The 13059-nt window shown below is 40.5% G+C and overlaps 1 pseudogene; it reads left to right on the top strand.

Moving 5' to 3' along the window:
• Positions 1 to 13059, top strand: part of LOC122334347 — a 40989-nt pseudogene that overhangs the window by 11967 nt on the left and 15963 nt on the right.

Here is a 13059-nt window from a genome sequence, read left to right as displayed (position 1 = left end):
TATAATATAATATAAATATAGTATATTTGATTGTGTCAAAGTATATTTAAGGTGCACTTACCTTGCAGTTAAAGACCAATTTTATCAAAAGATCACGAATACTCATCAAAGTGACATTAAAACACATTTTAGGCTTATTAATAAGAAATGTGCTTTTTGCAGAAGTAATACTCCAAATAAAGTTAGGTTTATAATTTGTGTATTTGAACAGTTCCTGAGTCTGTTCACCTCTTTCAGATAAATCACTTTAGATAAAATCATCTCCAAAATGACTGAATGTCAGTAAATATGTTATTAAATTTGAACTATACTTAGTATGAAATGAACGTATTTGCACGTTTACTATGATTTTCTTGTTTTCCATTACAGATGGCAAATTGATCTTTTTTTTTTTCTACACCGATCAAAATCAGAAAAACTCAATTCAAAGCTTTTTTTTTTTTTAAATACATGATAGTGGATCATCATTTTGATGCATTTAACACAAGAAAACAGGCTTTAATATCTGATGTTATTTAGCTTCTCGGTTCAATGCGTCTCCATTGAAGGATGTTTAGATGTTTTGATTCTGTTTCTTCAGTGATCTGGATCCTCTTCAGGCTCCTCACTGGTCCGTCCGTGTGCGGAAAGCAGACAATCCTCAGTGTTTGCTGGGTAAGAGACGACGCTAACGCTAAGAGATTGAAGGATTGAGAGCTGTGTGACTGATGTCTGGATCCTCAGGTGAGTTCCTCATGGAGTTCTTCAAGCTCTGCTGCCGGAAGGAGACCGTCGAGGAGATTCTGGGGAGGAACGCCGCCGAGGACGCTAAGGAAAGGTCATTCTGAACATTAGTTAATCACAGATATCTAAAACGAGAAGATGTACATGGTTTCTGTATGGACTAGCGTGCTCTGAATCAGTTTTTACAGAAGATTCAGATCAGTTCAATGTCGATCATTTATGTTCAATAACGATGTCGCCCTTCAGGATACAATCTTTCTAGTGATATCCGTCAAATATTCCTCCTGAAATAATCAGAGCTAATACAACGGAGCGTACATGAACACAGACCAAACATCAGAACTTTATCATGCTGTAATAATGTTTAGAAGTTTAAAGAAAAACCCAATGTATAATACTATCAGTCACACTCATGATTGTCTAATTGTGTGTGTTCTCCATTCACTGATCTGAACTGAATAGTGACTCTGTTTTGATGATGATGATGATGATGATGGTTCTGTAGAGAACAGTGACATCAGTCAGGCGCTGTCCAAGCTGACCGAGCGGCGTCCGTCCCCATCCACAAGCTGTCCGTCTCCAGTATGGTGCACAGCGCCAGGAAACGCATCCGGAGACACCGGCGCTCCGAAGAGTCTCCGCTCAACAACGACGTGCTCAACTCCATCCTGCTGGTGAGGCATGCTGGGTATTCACACAGACTCACTGTGAGGAGGAGGAGGAGGACGAAGGCCACGAAATCAGTCATAACCACCCTTTTCTTACTGAGATTTATACTTCATCTGAAAGCTGACGTTATGTGGCCGAGATACTAACCCCAAGTACATGACGATCTGCTCCAGAACACACTTCTCAAGTCAATATTTAAGTAACACATTATTTTATATAGGTGTCTTTTTAAATATGTAATGAAGGTTACTTTGGGGGCTCTCACAGGCTTTCTGGAGGATTTTTAACTTGAAATGTCATCGTTTCCTTGCTGTGTAGAATATTTCCAAACCTGTGTGAAACTCTTTGTTCTGACGAACACAAAGGAAGATATTTTGTTAAGTCTGTAAGCAGGATGTTTTGGGTCACTATTGACTCCCATAGTACTTTTTTCCTAACAGCCTGCTCACTTTCATGGCTGGATCCAATAAAAAAAGCTGTACAGTATTAAACAGGATAATAGTGTGTAATAATGTAGAAGGACAATAGTAAACGTGTGAGATGCAGATCAGATAGTTCATGTTGGAGGAGGAATGGTTTGTGGTTAGATGTTTCTCTCCTTTTCCTTTAAAAGCGTGTTCTGCTGTGTTTGACCGTCAGTATCTGTTCCCGGACGCCGCTCTGGACAAAGCCGACTGGAGCGAGGTCAGATCCACGCAGGAACCGGCCCGAGACTCGGAGGATTACGTGAGTGTCCGTCTGACGCGTCTCAGATGATTCAGATGGGTGTCTGACCGTCTTCTTCTGTCAGCAGCTGCTCTACAACCAGCTGAAGTCTTCTCCGAGCGACAGTCTGACCTCTCGCCTGGCGCTGTGTGTCTCGATGGTCAACTTCCATCACGGAGGGTGCGAGCCGTGGCTCATCTGTGGCAGGAGTTTGTTCTGGAGATGCGTTACGCTGGGAGAACAACTGCCTGATCTACGGGTCAGAGAGCGCTCCACATCCACTCCTCACACGCTCAGCTTCTGCTGCTCTGACACTAAACCTTCTTACTTTGCTCCTTTTGAACCTCATGCCACTGGTCTGATTGGATTCAATGATCTATGCTAAAAATGCTATCGCCAGACCCAGAGATCTTCTGAATGGATTCAAAAACGATTAACTCTGGGGAAAAAAATTCCAGCCAAGTTTTAAAAAAAGTGGAGTGTTCCTTTAAAAGTTTCTGCAAAACTCTCAAAATATGAGCCCGTTGAGTTCATGATAATGAGTCTTTCCTGAAGTAAATATTAGTGTATTTGAGCACATGAATCACTGATTTATCTTTTGGATTCAGTTCTGATGTTCATTCATGTTTATTTGCTGTAAGTGATCTGATCAGCGCACAACAAAGAGCCACAGAAACACATTTAATAAAAGAATTTAGTCATAAAACCAATGGAATTTCAAGGCTGAGTAAGAAAACACAATGATTATTACAGTTTAGTATTTGATGGCAGAAGCTACACATCATGTTGATTAAGTTGAACTGAGCTGAACTGATTCTTGGGATGTGAGAATAGATAGTGGTTCATTCAGCCTGAGAATCCAGAAAATAATATTTTCAAGACGGCCCTAGTTTATCTGTGAAATCTTCTGAAAACGATTCCAGTTCCAATGAGATAATTTCTCTGTGGTTATTGATAGTCGTGCTGTGGACCAGTTCAAAAGAACCGATTCATAATGAAAGTGTATTCTCCCAGTCCGCTCTGATTCAGAGCTCCGTAATCATCACGGATATCAGCTAAATGCTGCATGTGTTCTTCAGTGTCTGTGATGTATTTCTAGTTTAATGGCACTCTCTACATCCTCCAGTGTGTTTGTAGAGCTGGTTCTAGATCAGTGTGGGACTGTAGTCTGTAGCGCTCTAACGCTGCTCTCACTGTGTGTTTGTGTTTTGCTCTTCTAGGCTGGCGAGCGGAGCTCCGGATCTCAGGTGCTGCCTCCTTCATCAGAAGCTACAGGTGAAGCTCCACACACTTAACAGTCTAAAAGTTATTACGCTTGTAGTGCACTTGAACACACTAGGGCATGAAAGATGGATGCCAGTGTACTACAGGTGCTATGTTAAAATCATGTTTTAGTTCGTATTGAAAATAGCACATTGTTAAGATTATCTGAGGAAGTACTAAAGAATGATTTTTAGTGTATGAAGCACAAAATTAGTGCCTGAAAATAGAGCGCTTTCCTTACATTAGTGAAGTGTTGTTTTCCTCCTGGGTGCCTGTCCTCAAACACGTGAGAGGTGTGAGAAATCAGAAATTAATAGCTGGTCATCATTTTAACTTCAGTTCCAGTGTTCTGTATTAAAACAAATGTGTTTTAAGCAGATTTCTTGGATGAAAAATATACATTTTCTATTTATTTTTCCACAGAAATTAGATTAGATTAGTTTTTCTACAAATTGAAAGCAGGCACATTATATCTAGTAAAAGTGGTGTTAGAAGAAAAAAAGTCAGCAGAAAAACAACGAGAGGAAGTAGATGATTTTAAGTCTAGGGTCAGTACTTACTTTTAAACTAATTAACACTTTTACTCATCAAGCATGCATTAAATTGAACAAAAGTGACAGCAAAGATATTTTTCTCATATTAGAGCAGATTTCTGTTTCAAATAAATGCTATTCTTTTAAACTTTCTATTCATCTGTGAATCCTGAAAAATAACATCAGTTTCCACAGAAACATTGTTTTCAGCTTTGATGATAATCAGAAATGTTTGTTGAGCAGTAAATCAGTATATTATTATGATTTCTGAAGATCATGTGACACTGAAGTAATGATGCTGAAAATTCAGCTGCGCTTCACAGAAATAAATTACACTTTAACTCATATTCACAATGAAAACTGATATTTTAATTTTAATAATATTTCACAATTTTTAATGTATTTTTGATGAAATAAATGCAGATGAGCAGAGGGGTCTGTTTCTGTGCTTCATCAGATGCTGAACTGCTGCATCGAGCGCAAGAAAGCGAGGGATGATGGGAAGAAGAGCGGGTCGTCAGACGGAGCCCGGAGCCGCCCGGGGCCCGCGAGCACGGGGCCCGCCGAGGTTTCTCCGGGGAAGTCCTGGGACTCGTGGAGCGACAGCGAGGAGGAGTTCTTCGAGTGTCTGAGCGACACGGACGAGATGAAGGAGACAGAGACGGACAGCGAGAAGAAGACGGTCAGTAAGAGCAAAGCCGAAGGACGTCTGCAGACTCACGGAAAACTGACCCTTCTGAACTCCCCGGAGCCGCTCTACATCCCCGTCACGCAGGTCAGAACCAGGCTGAACCGATCGCTGCGGAAATTGTGCTGAAAAACTACATTTCCCATGATGCTACAGAAAACTCCACCAATCAGATAATAGCAGCAAGAATATTGCACCAAAAGAGCTCTGTTCACTCCCATGTTTGTGTGTGTGTCTATACTTATAATTAATTATATAATCATGGCTGTTTTAACAATTAAAATGTTTTATATTATTATATATTTATATTATTAATATATTATATATTAAATGATTTGATTAATTAGAATAGTTGACTAAATAAATTTGACTGTGAAAATAGGGTAAGTTATTTTTGTATAAAAGGAGAAAGTATTAATTAGACAAATTGTAGCTTTAGAGTTAAATGCTGTATTCAACTCAACTCAACATTTATTTCACGTAAACATTTAGGCTAAGATGTCCAAACATGAGCGGTGGAACATAAAGGTCCTTTGAGAAACTTTTCAGTCATTTGTGTTTATAACATTATAGACATTAGTAACTAAAAGAGATCTAGTGCTGTTATTTTTATTGTTATTTTAATAAAACGATGATAAAGTAAATCTGCCAGCAGGTGGCGCTAAATGTTTTAATTTTATTCTCTTAATGAAAGCTTCACACGATTCGTTCAAAATCCAGATTCATTCAGAAATAAACACTGCTTGTTCAGAGACGCCTGCATCGAAGATGTGAGTAAAACCAAAGGTTTCAGCGCTCAGGTCCATAAACTAGATATGATTGTGATGGGAAGCGCTCTGTTCTGTTCTGACGCTGAGAAGCTCTCTCAGGGGGAATCTCTGCGCTGGAGCACAACCAGAAAAACAAGAGAGAAAACAAGAGAGAAGCTTGTTAGAGATGAAGCGCTCCGTTATACCACAACAACAAACATCTCCAACTCTTCCACAGTCTTTATTGGATTAAAGCAGACGCTCTTACTTGTGTTATCATCTGTGTGATCGTGGAGCTGCTCAATATTCAGTTAAATCCTCACTTCTGGTCTTAATAGTTTATGACATCACTTTACTACTTTTAGTTATTTCTGTTTTCATAGGAGACGTAAAGCTGTTGTTCCTTCACAGTGAGCTCTGCTCGATTATGATCACAATTATTTTTAAGCACCATTTTTAACATGATTATGAAACTGCATATTATTGTTTTATTTAAAGATGGTTTTATATATATATATATATATCAAATATGTATTTTCTGTAATTAAGATTGTGATATTATAGATTATATCTGTTAATACAGAATAAGTCATTAGGGTTAGTTTTATGAAATTGGGATTTATACATCAAAAACTATCAAAGAAAGTCCTCAGAATTATTGAAAATAATTAAACTAAATGAATAAACTGTGCTCACAAATCTAGAGTAAGTCTAAAGTGTTGAGTTATCAGCTGCCAAAGAAATTAAATAATCAACTGAAAAATAAAACTTTCTTTTTAATCTAAATCAGGAATCCTGTCATTATAAGAGACACACATCCAGTGTACCGTTAGACCTGTATTTTAATTCATCACTAACCTTCTCCCTCTTCTCTGTAAGTCCGTGCGTTTGATAAACTGAACGTCTCTGTTCCTCAGGAGCCTGCGCCGATGACCGAGGACCTTCTGGAGGAGCAGTCTGAGGTTCTGGCCAAACTGGGCACGTCTGCTGAAGGAGCTCATCTCCGTGCTCGTATGCAGAGCGCCTGCTTGCTCTCGGACATGGAGTCCTTCAAGGTGAGCCCTGACCGTCTGCTGTGATAACACCGATCTGATCATCTACTTTTATTACAGCCTTCAGTGCTGCTGTACTTATATGAAGAATGTGATGAGAGAAAGTGTTTTCTGTGTTTTATTCCCGTCTCGGTATCAGACTAAATAGGTTTCTATGGAAGCCACTTTTTCTTAGTTCGCTTTTAGTTTTGACGTGGTTGTGTGTGATATAAACTCACAGCTGTAAGAAAATGTCTTCTTTTTTTCTTTAGAATTGAACTTTATAACTTGATATTGCTATTTTATATCTCACGGTTCTGAGAAAATAAATCACAAATGCAGGATATAAAACTCAAAATTAGGATATAAAAGTTTATTTCACGCCATTCTGAGACAAACGTGAAAATTATGAGCAGCTGCAAAAAAAACACACACTTATTTCATTCAAAATGGAGCTGTTTTTTCTTTAACTTCAGTCTGTATCACAATTCTGAGAAAAGAAGTCAGAAATGGGATGAGTAAATTCAAGAAAATGAAAAGAGTCATAGTTGTGAATATTCAACTCTCAAAAATCTTTTCCCCTAAGAATTGGGCTTGAAATTGCTAGTTTATATCTCACAATACAAGATATACAGTACAGTACAAGAGAAAAGCCATGCTTGTGAGATAGAAACAAAAAAACAAGAGTTTTGAGATGAAAGTCAGTTCTGAAAGAGATATATAAACTCTGAGTTGCAAGAAAAACTTCATAATTGCATGATATAAACTCAAATATGTTTTTTTTTTTCTCTCTGAATTTAACTTTATATCTCTTAAAAATCCCACAATTCTGAAAAATAAACTCACAATTTCAGGAGCAAAGAATTTCTATGAAAAAAGTGAGTTTCTGAGTAATTCTGATAAAAAAAAGAGTCAAAATTGGGAGATAAAAGGTATCTTTTTTTGGACGTTTTGTTATTCAGTGGCTCCTTCCGCAGATTTCACACGCCGGAGCAGAAAGAAGCAGATTATATAGCTGCCAGACAACGGCTCCTCCTGCTCCTGTCTTCAGTTCACTGAATCTTTTATAGGTTTCACCTTTTAAAAGCACCGCTTGGCAGAAGCCAAAGGAGAAGCATCATTCATTTTCATAAGCACCTTATTTTCAGTCGCTCTCTGTCGGAGAACAGCACACGATCCCGCGGCGCTCCGCCGTGGACAGACCCCAGAGATTAAAGAGCGAGGGATTTGTGAAGGAAAGGAGCGCTCTGAAGCGAGAACGCTCGTTTTTCAGCACCGGGGGGCGAGGCAGATGCAGAAAGGTGACATTTTGTGTCTATTTCCCCTCGCTATAGCCTGTTCAACTGCCCTACAAACTGCTCTAATTTCCACAGCAGCTCGTCTCAGTGCAGCGGCGGACCGCTGTGAGCGCAGTAAATGGCCCCTTTAGCTGAAGATGGCCTCTAAATTTAGCAGCGGCGCTGTCTGTAATTGTGCTTAGCCAAGCATCATTTGGCATTTTGGCTTTAATTACCATCTCCCTCCGGGCGGAGAGCAGAGAGAGGCGATATGATGAATGGGGCGTCTCAGAAAGTGACGGGGATCTTCAGACGTTGTTGGAGATGATCAGATCCACCTGAGCAGGAGAACAGCTCCAGAGCGTGCTTCGGCCCGAGCGCTCTCACGGGATTCTGGGAGCCGTTGCTAAGGTCTTCTGAGTGTTGCTAGGGAAGGGTGACATCATGTCATTCTCAATTATTAACCTGGATTAGAGAACAACACTTACTTTGTGTTTTGGTCTTGTTTTCTCGTATAAATATCTTCAAATTCTTGAATCACGATGCATTTACTGAACAGGTAACATGACTTTAAATGATATTATTTCTTTAAAAAACAAATCCAAATGTTGTTAGTTTTTGCTAAAAATGAGTAAAAATATCTCCCAATGTGGCAAGAAAGTAATGCTTTTTAGCCTTTGAGTTAAGATGATTTTCTCAAGATCCTGAGCTGCACACACACACACTGAACTTAAACTGCTTGATTAATTCATTGATTAATTAATGATTAATACTTCCCTCCAAAGAAACTTTTTTTTGTCTCTCAGTGGATGCCTATGAATCATCGTCACTGATGCCGTCGTCACAGTAAATAGCAGAAAATACTGTGATATCTTCCATGTATATCAGTGTTCATCAACGAAGATGTCAAGAGCTAAAAATAATATCAGATGATAAGAACTATGATGAAGTTTATGCTGCGTCTTCATCTTGAGACAGGATTAGCATGTTATTTGAGGACGATGTTACTGGACACAAAGATTTTTCACTCGCTGTCAGGTTTTAATAAATCGCAGATAAATGCCTGAAAATCGCTGCTCGTTCACGAGAATCACCATCTTCAGTGAGTCGCGGTCTGAAGGTGTGTGTCGAGAGCCTGACGTAAACACTGTTGAGTAGACACTGGATGTTTTGCGTCTGAAAGGGACAACATTAATACTTAAATACCTATCTGTGTTAATGTTAACCAACAAAACATGTTAAATGTATACATGTTAAGTTATCTTAAAATGAGTTTAATTTCTATCAAAAATGAAAATTGAATGAAAACATTTCATTACAGTTGTTCTAAATTCAGGCGTTGATTCAAATTACCCGTGATCTTAATTGATTTGGACTAAAGAGAGAAGAATTGATGACTATTAAAGCTATTTCACACCAAACACAATAACTATAAAGATAATCTATATAATCTATATCTATATAAAGATATCTATATAGAGTCCACACCAGCGAATCATATCGTCTGTTTATTCTCAGCTCAAGCGCGTCTGCCACTTTAAATCCTCGAGCTCGTGAGAACAGGACGTGTTCTGATTGGCTGTCAGTGGAAAAAACATTGTGAAAATGATTTCAAAGATGGTTTCTCTGTGATGTGTTTATCGTTCTAGTTGTGTTGTAACCTGCCAAAGTGAGCACCGTCCCTAGAGGCTGTGGGTTTCTCTCAAGTGTTTGAGGACTCGTGCTTCATGGTGTTTTTAGTGTTGCTGTGGAGTGTTTGGTTTCTGGAAGCAGCACTCAGTGGAGATCTGACGTGAATGTGTTTCTGTGTGTCTCTCATCATTACATCTGTTCAGCGTGTCTCTCGGTAATAATCAGAGTATGAGTATAAGTGCTCAGGACTTCAGTAAAAGATGGAAAGGTCATCCTGAGGAAGTCTGTTGCTCATTTACAAGAGAAGTGTGTGATGAATTACAGGAACATACCATTAAATACACAACAACCATACAGATAAATACACAACCCCAACATTAAATACATATGTGTGTGTGTGAGCATGACTGTGAGTGTGTGTGTGTGTGTGTGTGTGAGCGCATGAGTTTGAGTGTGTACGTGTTTTTGTGACACATGAGGATGTAAGTGTAAATAATGATGTAGGTATTAAAACACTGAGAAAGCAAAAATGTGAGTAGTTTCCTGTAAGGGGTTTAGGTGTAGAACCATAACACATACAGTCTGTATAGTATAAAAACATTACACCTACAGTTCTCAAAAACACATTTTGTGTGTGTGTGTGTGTGTGTGTGTGTTTCCACAGGCAGCGAATCCGGGCTGTTGTCTGGAGGATTTTGTTCGCTGGTACTCTCCGAGGGATTACGTGGAGGAAGAGGTGGTGGATGAAGCGGGGCAGACGGTTATTCGGGGCGAGCTGAGTGTCCGGATGAAGATCCCGGGGAACATGTGGGTGGAGGCCTGGGAGACGGCCAGAGCGACTCCGGCCCGGCGGCAGAAGAGACTGTTCGACGACACCAAAGAGGCTGAGAAGGTCAGAACCACAAACCCTTCCGCTTTTGATCAATATGACACGTTCATTTCAAGCCACACAGACAAGATGGTTCTGTCTTTACCTGCTCACACGCGTCCCATGATTCCCTCAGAGCAGCCAATCAGAGCGCGGGACTGCTGGAAGTGGGTTAGCTTCAGTGAACGCTGGCGCTGGTGAAGGTCGCGTCTCTTTCTGTCCTTCAGCCGTCTGTCGCATCCTCGTGGGGAAGCTGCGGGGTTTACTCTGAATTCATTTGCTGGTTTAATTTCCTCTGCTGTGTTTTGCTCCAGTAACTTGTCCTCGGTGGCAGTCGCACGTGTGTTCTGCAAAAAGTACAGTAAAAACCTTCCCAGCAGCCCCCTGCGTCTATGGTTCTCAACCTACAGCAGCCTAACATTACACCTGCAGATAAATTCATAATCCCTTAATCTCACGTACAGTTAGAAGGACTGCATTAGAAAAATTTCATATTTAAATCATTTACAGTCAGAAGCGTTGCATTCAAAGAATGCTTAAAATTAATTAAATTACATTTTAAATGTTTTAAACTTGCATTTAACAATAAAAAGATGCAAAAGTAATATTATATTACATTAATTCTATATTGTATTATATTTACATAATTTAACAAATAAAAGGCCTCAATTTCAATGAAATCTGAAATCAGAAGTGTTTTGGGGCGGGACTATCTGTCGTATCTCAGAGGTGTTAGCATTCCTTTCAGTTTCAACACACTGACAAAACCTTTTAGGGACATTTCGAATAATAATAAACTTGAAAAATGTATGTTTTGTTTTTAGGTCAGCATAAACTCTCTGAATTCATCTGCATTTAATTTCTTCTGAGTTTTGTTCCAGTAATTCTCCAGGCCAGTGAGTTTGTGGGTGTGTGTGTATTAGGGTTATTGGTGGTGGTGGTGTGTGTGTGTGTGTGTGTGTGTGTGCAGGTACTGCATTACCTGTCGCAGCAGAAAGCGTCGGATCTGACGAGGCACCTCTTGCCCTGTGTTCTTCACGCGGCTCTGCTGAAGATCAAGGAGGAAGGTGAGGGTCGTCTCTGAACTGTAAGTACAGTGTGTGTGTGGTCACTGCTGCTGTAAAGGCTCTCTCTCCTCCAGAGTCGTCTGAAGACATCTCCTCGGTGCGTAAATCTCTGCAGCAGATCACGGCTCAGGCCAGCAAACTTCTGAGACACCCCAGCCCTGACCTCAAGAAGCTGGAGGTGAGTCTCGCCGTTCTGCCTCAGTTCTGCACTAAACTGAATAACCTCAGGACGAAAAACCAGGCCTATTGCTGCAGTCTGTTTAATAATGTGTAATTAATTTGAATACATATTTTGGGTGGGAGGAGCCAACGACAGACAGTGGGCGTGGCGTCAGGCCTCGGAGTGGCTTTTTATTAACAAAAATGTACAAAATAAAGTGTCCAGGGGAAAAGTGTCCAAATAAACGGGGGAACTGGTGTCCTCGTCGTGCTGCAGGGGAAGTGCAGGTCAGGTAGTGCTCCAGGGGGAAGGGTCCAGGTAAGGGGCGGAGTCCGACGGCTTCTCCTCCCCTTCTTTTAACAGCGGCAGTGATGAGCCTCGATACACTTCAGGTGTGCCTCGTCACACGCCGCCAGACCTGACCAATACCCCGCCCCTCCTCTCGGACACGCCCCTTCCCGTCGGGAGCCTGGTGAAGGGCGGCGAATGAAGGACGGGGTGATGATGACAATAAAGGGGAGGGGCAGCCGACTCGTCACAGTATATTTATTTAAAATGCAATATATTTAATACACCAATTTCATTCATTTTTGAACGAATCTCTCGAATGATTCAATGACGAATACATTTTTAGCAGTCATTTGTTGCCACCTAGTGATGAAATGATGCAATAAAAAGAGCCGGGTAGTTTCAGAGGAGGATTTTCTTTATTTTGATCGCTGCCACAGTCATCTTATCAGTGATGAGAAACAGAAATTATAGAGTGTAGTTGTTTGTGAAGCTCTTACTTAAACCTGCTGTGTGTGTGTGTGTGTGTGTGTGTGTGTGTGTGTTCAGGACATCATCGCTCAGATGAGCGCGGTGGAGGCCGTCATTGCTCGTGCCCGGTCACTCAAGGCTAAGTTTGGCATCGTTGGAGGAGAGCGGGAGGAAGACGCTGACGAGCTGGAGAGGTGAAGCTTTACCTGATCATCATCATCCTCGTGACCTGTGCTGTCATAATCAGCACATTTTCTAAACATTCTCCATTTAAAAAAAACTTCTGAATCATGCAGGATTTGTTGGAATCGGACGTAAAAATCATTGAACTATACCTGTTTGAAGTCGATAGAGTCTGCAGTGTCAGTTCTGAGAAAAATCACTAGCAACGATACACTCCAGTTGCTCCTCCAGACGAACTGTATAGAGACACAGATCTAATATGTTACACAACAGTACCGCAAACATATTATGTTTGCATGAAAACTAAAAAAAAATTTATGAGCAGCTTCCAGGTCCTATATATATGTATCTTGACTGTCTGCTGATTTTGATACGTTTGTTTACCTGATCCTATTGAGAAAGGGCATCTCAGGAACTGCACTCCAGTGGTTTGAGTCTTACCTCTCTGATAAGTCCTTCAAGGAGTCTTGGAGGTGAGGTTTCTGAGTCAGCTCGCTCCCGAGGTGCCTCAGGGCTCAGTTCTTGGACCACTTCTCTTGTCCGTCTATGTGGCATCACTCGGGTCTATCATTCAGAAACACTGCTATGTTGATGACACTCAGCTTTAGCTCTTGTTCTGTCCTAATGATCTGACAATAGCAGGTCTGACCAACATTTCACAGATGAAGGACCATTTCCTTCAACTCAACCTGGCTAAGAACCAGTCTCAGTCTCATCAAAACCATCCTTTCATCACAACTTCACATTTCAGA

Source organism: Puntigrus tetrazona, unplaced genomic scaffold, assembly GCF_018831695.1.
Source record: "Puntigrus tetrazona isolate hp1 unplaced genomic scaffold, ASM1883169v1 S000000513, whole genome shotgun sequence".
Taxonomy (NCBI): Eukaryota; Metazoa; Chordata; class Actinopteri; order Cypriniformes; family Cyprinidae; genus Puntigrus; species Puntigrus tetrazona.
This window is presented reverse-complemented; position numbering and strand designations above follow the sequence as displayed.